This window comes from Schistocerca gregaria, chromosome 1 (genome assembly GCF_023897955.1).
Source record: "Schistocerca gregaria isolate iqSchGreg1 chromosome 1, iqSchGreg1.2, whole genome shotgun sequence".
NCBI lineage: Eukaryota > Metazoa > Arthropoda > Insecta > Orthoptera > Acrididae > Schistocerca > Schistocerca gregaria.
The window spans coordinates 764,421,025-764,428,639 of NC_064920.1; the positions used below are offsets into that span (position 1 = coordinate 764,421,025).

Genomic DNA, 7,615 nt, shown 5'->3' on the forward strand with positions numbered 1-7,615 from the left:
AGAGTTCTACTGGTATCCTACATTGCTATGGAACTGAGAAAGAAGTTCCAGAAAGTGTATGTCAGTGACACAACAGTGTAAGTAAGTGAAACTCGGTCTATCAGTACCCGAAGAAGAAGAAACTGGAAGTTCCTGAAATGTGGTGGCATCGAAGAAGGTTAAAAACTAAATGAACGGATAATGTACGAAATGAAGAAGTGTTGAAAAGAACAGGCGTGGAAAAAAGTCTATCAAAGATTCGTAAAAGAAAATAGGACCGGTTAGATTACATGATAAGGTTTGTTTTATTTTTAAAAAATTGAGTTTTCACATAAAAAATTCGGAGGCATAACTATTCAGCGCGCCCTCATAGACCTGCTACGAAATCCAAGACGAATTAACTTGGCCCTGGAAGCAGCAGCAGAGTGGAAAAATAGTAGGGACTACGACATAAGACAGTTTAAGATTTCAGAGGACGTCGGAAGCTGTAATTGTGTCGAGGCACCAGGGACCATCATAGTACGAATGTAGTGGTGTGGACATGTTGGGAATGTGGGTCTCACGGGGAGCGTGCAAGGGTTAAGTCCTGCAGGCGCACTATCCTCTGTGCCCTCGGTGGCTCAGATGGATAGAGCGTCTGCCACGTAAGCAGGAGATCCCGGGTTCAAGTCCCGGTCGGGGCACACATTTCCAACTGTCTTCGTTGATGTATACCAACGTCTGTTTTCAACAAGGGAGTCCATTTAATTATCATTCCAGTCAATGAAATTTCATGCCAAAGACGCATCTGGAGACGGCCAGAACAGTAGTAGGATAACAACCTGTTTGTTGCCCGCCTTACTGCCTGACAACCATGAGTTATGATCTGTGGTGCCATTTTTTCACAGTAGAACCCCTTTCCATGTCATTCGCGGCACCCTTATAAGACAGTGATATGTCGACGATATTCTACGCCACGATCTGTTGCCCTTAATTGCAAACCATCCTGAACTTACATATCAGCAATAGAATGACCGCATACACATGGCGAGAGTCCTGAACAACTCTTCGTGCTTGACAAACCCTACCTTGGCCAGCAAGGTCACCCGATCGCTCTTCAATTGAGAACGTTTTAAGCATTATGGGCAGGGTCTTGTAACCAGCTCTGCATTCTAATCATTTAATGCGCCAGTTGGACATAATGGAAGAGATCCAACAACTCTATCAATCACTGCCAAACGGAATAATTGCTTGCATAAGGTTCATACGTAGACCAACGCTCAAGTTGTACGCTGTTTTTATTGAATAAAAAATGTTCAAATGTGAGTGAAATCTTATGCGACTTAACTACTAAGGTTATTAGTCCCTCAGCTTACACACTACTTAAACTAAATTATCCCAAGGACAAACACACACACACACCCACACCCATGCCCGAGGGAGGGCTCGAACCTCCGCCGGGACCAGCTGTACAGTACATGAGTGCAGCGACATAGACCGCTCGGCTAATCCCACGCGGCTTTCTTCAATAACTCATCCTGCAATTGTCATCATTTTTTTGTCTGTTGATGTACATCACGTCTACTGATTTCCCTCCCATTCTGTTAATTCTTTCGTGGTATGTTGTATTTTTTCATCTTTTTTCTTTGTCTTTCGTAGAGTGTGTTATTTTCAAATTATTGAAGTCAATAATTTACTACTGTGAGGCGGAACATTCCTCAAATAGCCTTTCTGCCATATTTTCCATCCATACCGTCTTCAGTATCCCGTCTTTCATCGGTTACAGTCCCCAGATCTGGTGCCCAGAATTTGGTGGGCAGCTCGTGGCGTTTAAACCTGAAATCGCCGTACTTTCAATCTACACTACTGGCCATTAAAATTGCTACACCAAGAAGAAATGCAGATGATAAACAGGTATTCATTGGACAAATATATTTCACTACAACTGACATATGATTACATTTTCATGCAATTTGGGTGCATAGATCCTGAAAAATCGGTACCCAGAACAACCACCTCTGGCCGTGATAACGGCCTTGATACGCCTGGGCATTAAGTCAAACAGGGCTTAGATGGCGAGTGCAGGTACAGCTGCCCATGCCCATCAAGAGTAGTTGCTCGGCCACCATTGACCAGACGTTTTCAATTGGTGAGAGATCTGAAGAATGTGCTGGCCAGGGCAGCAGTCGAACATTTTCTGTATCCTGAAAGGTCCGTACAGGAACTGTAACATGCGGTCGTGCATTATCCTGCTCCGGTCGCAGGTTCAAATCCTGCCTCGGGCTTGGATGTGTGTGATGTCCTTAGTTTAGTTAGGTTTAATTAGTTCTAAGTTCTATGTACTGACTTGGCAGAAAATCCTAAGAAATTTTGGTCCTATGTCAAAGCGGTAGGTGGATCAAAACAAAATGTCCAGACACTCTGTGACCAAAATGGTACTGAAACAGAGGATGACAGACTAAAGGCCGAATTACTAAATGTCTTCTTCCAAAGCTGTTTCACAGAGGAAGACTGCACTGTGCTTCCTTCTCTAGATTGTCGCACAGTTGACAAAATGGTAGATATCGAAGTAGACGACAGAGGGATAGAGAAACAATTAAAATCGCTCAAAAGAGGAAAGGCCGCTGGTCCTGATGGGATACCAGTTCGATTTTACACAGAGTACGCGAAGGAACTTGCCCCCCTTCTTACAGCGGTGTACCGTAGGTCTCTAGAAGAGCGAAGCGTTCCAAAGGATTGGAAAAGGGCACAGGTCATCCCCGTTCTCAAGAAGGGACGTCGAACAGATGTGCAGAACTATAGACCTATATCTCTAACGTCGATCAGTTGTAGAATTTTGGAACACGTATTATGTTCGAGTATAATGTCTTTTCTGGAGACTAGAAATCTACTCTGTAGGAATCAGCATGGGTTTCGAAAAAGACGATCGTGTGAAACCCAGCTCGCGCTATTCGTCCACGAGACTCAGAGGGCCTTAGACACGGGTTCACAGGTAGATGCCGTGTTTCTTGACTTCCGCAAGGCGTTTGACACAGTTCCCCATAGTCGTTTAATGAACAAAGTAAGAGCATACGGACTATCAGATCAATTGTGTGATTGGATTGAGGAGTTCCTAGATAACAGAACGCAGCACGTCATTCTCAATGGAGAGAAGTCTTCCGAAGTAAGAGTGATTTCAGGTGTGCCGCAGGGGAGTGTCATAGGACCGTTGCTATTCACAATATACATAAATGACCTGGTGGATGACATCGGAAGTTCACTGAGGCTTTTTGCAGATGATGCTGTGGTGTATCGAGAGGTTGCAACAATGGAAAATTGTACTGAAATGCAGGAGGATCTGCAGCGAATTGACGCATGGTGCACGGAATGGCAATTGAATCTCAATGTAGCGAAGTGTAATGTGATGCGAATACATAGAAAGATAGGTCCCTTATCATTTAGCTACAAAATAGCAGGTCAGCAACTGGAAGCAGTTAATTCCATAAATTATCTGGGAGTACGCATTAGGAGTGATTTAAAATGGAATGATCATATAAAGTTGATCGTCGGTAAAGCAGATGCCAGACTGAGATTCATTGGAAGAATCCTAAGGAAATGCAATCCGAAAACAAAGGAAGTAGGTTACAGTACGCTTGTTCGCCCAATGCTTGAATACTGCTCAGCAGTGTGGGATCCGCACCAGGTAGGGTTGATAGAAGAGATAGAGAAGATCCAACGGAGAGCAGCGCGCTTCGTTACAGGATCATTTAGTAATTGCGAAAGCGTTACGGAGATGGTAGATAAACTCCAGTGGAAGACTCTGCAGGAGAGACGCTCAGTAGCTCGGTACGGGCTTTTGTTGAAGTTTCGAGAACATACCTTCACCGAAGAGTCAAGCAGTATATTGCTCCCTCCTACGTATATCTCGCGAAGAGACCATGAGGATAAAATCAGAGAGATTAGAGCCCACACAGAAGCATACCGACAATCCTTCTTTCCACGTACAATACGAGACTGGAATAGAAGGGAGAACCGATAGAGGTACTCAGGGTACCCTCCGCCACACACCGTCAGGTGGCTTGCGGAGTACGGATGTAGATGTAGATGTAGATGTAGGCGACTGATGACCTCAGAAGTTAAGTCGCATAGTGCTCAGAGCCATTTGAACCATTTGTAGGGTTTCGCAGGGATCGACTGAAGGGTAGAGCCACGGGTCGTAACACATCTGAAATGTAACGCCCACTGTTCGAAGTGCCATCAGTGCGAACAAGAGGTGACCAAGACGTGTACCCATTGGCACCCCATACCATCCCGCCAGGTCATACACCAGTATGGCGATGACGAATACACGCTTCCAATGTGCGTTCACCGCGATGTCGCCAAACACGGATACGACCATCATGATGCTGTAAATAGAACCTGGATTCATCCGAATAAATGACGTTTTGCCATTCGTGCACTCAGGTTAGTCGTTGAGTATACCATTGCAGGCGCTCCTCTCTGTGATACAGCGTCAAGGGTAACCGCAGTCATGGTCTCCGAGCTGATAGTCCATGCTGCTGCATACGTCGAACTGTCCGTGCAGATGGCTGTTGTCTTGCAAACGTCCCCATTTGTTGACTCAGGGATCGAGGCATGGCTGCACGATCCGTTACAGCCATGCGGATAAGATGCCTGTCATCTCGACTGCTAGTGATACGAGGCCGTTGGGATCCAGCACGCCGTTCCGTATTACCGTATGTAGCGATAGGCTACAATCCGACCTTTATCAAAGTCGTAAACGTGATGGAACGCATTTCTCCTCCTCACACGAGGCATCACAATAACGTTTCACCAGGCAACGCCGGTCAACTGCTGTTTGTGTATGAGAAATTGGTTGGAAACTTTCCTCACGTCAGCACGTTGTAGGTGTCGCCACCGACGTCAACCTTGTGTGCATACTCTGAAAAGCTAATCAATTGCATATCACAGCATCTTCTTCCTGTCGGTTAAATTTCGCGTCTGTAGCACATCATCTTCGTGCTGTAGCAATTTTAATGTAAATATAAATTTGTGCAGTATTTTATCTGAATACCTGAAATGCAATTCATCCTAAAGTATTCAGAGCAGATTTGTAACCATCACTTTGTTTCGTTCACCAATCCCTACCAAGCCTCACTTTAATGTATTCATTTGTTTATTTAGATTATGCACGTTTCTCAAAACATAAAAGTATCTTACACAATTCTTCCCTCCTCTTGATAATACTCTTCTGATCTGTATCCATCTATATATCCAAACGTTGGACTAGTTTACATCCGGAATTCCGTATATCTGAAATAAACGAGGAATTATTCTAAAAGACTTCGTGCCTTAGTAATAGATTTTTGCGGTTGCGCATCCTGACGTTGTTCAAGTATTTTATTACCACATGATTATTATTCAAAATCTTAGTAACGACGTCGTAAGAAGTAGTCTAGAAGCGCACCAATTATATGATGTTCCCTGGTCAACTACTTTTAAGTCGCCACACAGCATAATGCGATGAAGCATTCTTAAAGCCGATACCATAAAAGTTAGTTGTAGGGATAGGTGATCCTATTCGTGTATTTTATAAGTGAAACGTGAAACTTCGTCACTTAATCTGGTTTTTGTGTTCAAATAAATAACTCTATTCATGCTAGCATATGTAATAAAATTAGTCACCCATTATTTCACGTTGCAATCTCAGCTGACACAGTGAAAAAACGAGAAATTAACTTCCACTTTAATTACATCTTAGGAAGAGACGAAAATTGTAATTCATTAAAGGAGGCGGCAGCATCCAGAAGTGGCGACTTCCTCCCAACTTCTGCAATTTCCGACGAATAATCGGCGCGAGTTCGTGGAGGATGCAGCCTGTGTTTTCATCAAACAGAAAATCTAATTAAACGAAAAAATAGCTCCTGCATTAAATGTCGACATTTAAATCAGCCTAACGAGCAATTATAAAAGGTTATAAAATTTACCGACAAGTTGAATCTTCCAGAAAGCTCATTCCTTGATCGAAAGGGTTCGGCACTCGTACTGATGGAAACATATATTTTATACTTTCAGAAACCATATTTATAAATTCCCTTACTACCTGAAGTGTCTCCACCGTGCCGTGTAAAGTAGACAGTACAATAATCAAACTCAGTCCTTCTCTGCAAAAAGTCACCTTCCGGACATTGCCACCATTTGCTGCATTACGTATATTCCGAGCAGGATAATTAGTGCTCATTTGCTGCGGATCCAAGATATGAGCAAAAGTTGGCAGCAAAATTGTCTCTCGCACTATAGTATCGTCTTGAGAAAAGAAGTCCATTTTGAAATTTACGAGGGGAGGATTCGATTATGAACAGATAAAGTTGGGGAAATTATAGGGACACCAAATATGATCAGATCTGAATTTGAATACAGTTTTCAATTTGAGTCAGGAGCTAGCTAATTTTCTTCCATGCCCTGCTCTGCGACACAAAAGTGTGTACGTGATCTTTCAGACCTTCTCTATGAAGATGATAATTTCCAGCTTTTTCAGGTATGCAGGCTAGTTAATATTGCAGTGTTATATGCGTGTTGTCTGCTTTGGAAAGTGTGGCATATCGTTTCTTGGGCAATGTAGAACAAAGATGCAGGAAACGTCGCATGCAGCAAATTAAATCATCTACCTCTAAACACTGCCTCACGAGTGTGCTTAGCATGAAATGCAGAGAGACCTGCACCGTGATGTACGCGACGAAGTTAATGAGGCAGAGAAATAATGGAAGCGATCAAGATTTGGGTGTATAGTAATTCAGTCAACAGAGATGAAGGTGGTTGTTTAAGGAAGTATGAGATTCTACATTCGGTTTGCTTAAACCACAACAGTTTGTATAAAAAGCACTCGTATGATAGGGGAAACGCTTTGCAGCCTAACGCTGCTGTCCGTGCACAAAAACGATCATTCTTATGTATATGCTAAGGCCAGTCTGCACGTTGCATAGTAAGTAATCCTGACTATGAGCGACATAGATCTGTGCTCAACTTAGCTGAGGAGAACAGTTATGAAACTTGCTGAAATATCATGTAAAATGAAAACAGTAATAACACGGTTGGAAACGTGAAACTCTGGAGACTATAACAGGAAATGTGATGTCTCTGTAGGCACCTACCAGCCGTGACGTTATTCAATACGCTTTTTTCGTTTCGTAACAGAGCAGAGAATGATATCAGCAGTATTTTAGGTAAACAACCGTTTTGCCACTACGTTGATTTCTTTGAGTACACTGCTAGACACTGTCTCCGCAACACCAAGAAGGCAACATGTAACTAACGTCAAATTCTACGCTGCGGATCATGTATGTACATCAAAGGACGGGTTTTTAAAGCGGGGACACTGGGATTAAAGCAATGTTCACCAGCAGTGTTTACCGTGCATACTGCATCTACTTGGTTACAGCGAACCTGAACGTGATGCGCGTAAATCACAAGTTGGCCCTTCGACACTTTGAACAATGAAGGCAACTTACCGACGGCTAATATAAGATTTTCCCTAAACGGGATGCAGATACAAAACGAGTAAGCATTGTTACTGAGTTGTGTAGATTCCAAATATCTCGTAAACAGGCAGTCGTTTTATGCGAAACACTGAAGAAAATGAGAATTTATCGAAAGAAAAATTCTTCTTCTTTTACGTGCG

At 43.1% G+C, this 7,615-nt stretch overlaps 1 non-coding gene across 1 annotated transcript; it reads left to right on the forward strand.

Moving 5' to 3' along the window:
- The first annotated feature begins 587 nt into the window (after window positions 1-587).
- On the forward strand, window positions 588-662 carry Trnat-cgu (transfer RNA threonine (anticodon CGU)). The gene has a single exon. It is a non-coding gene; the product is annotated as a tRNA-Thr (tRNA).
- Window positions 663-7,615: the final 6,953 nt, after the last annotated feature.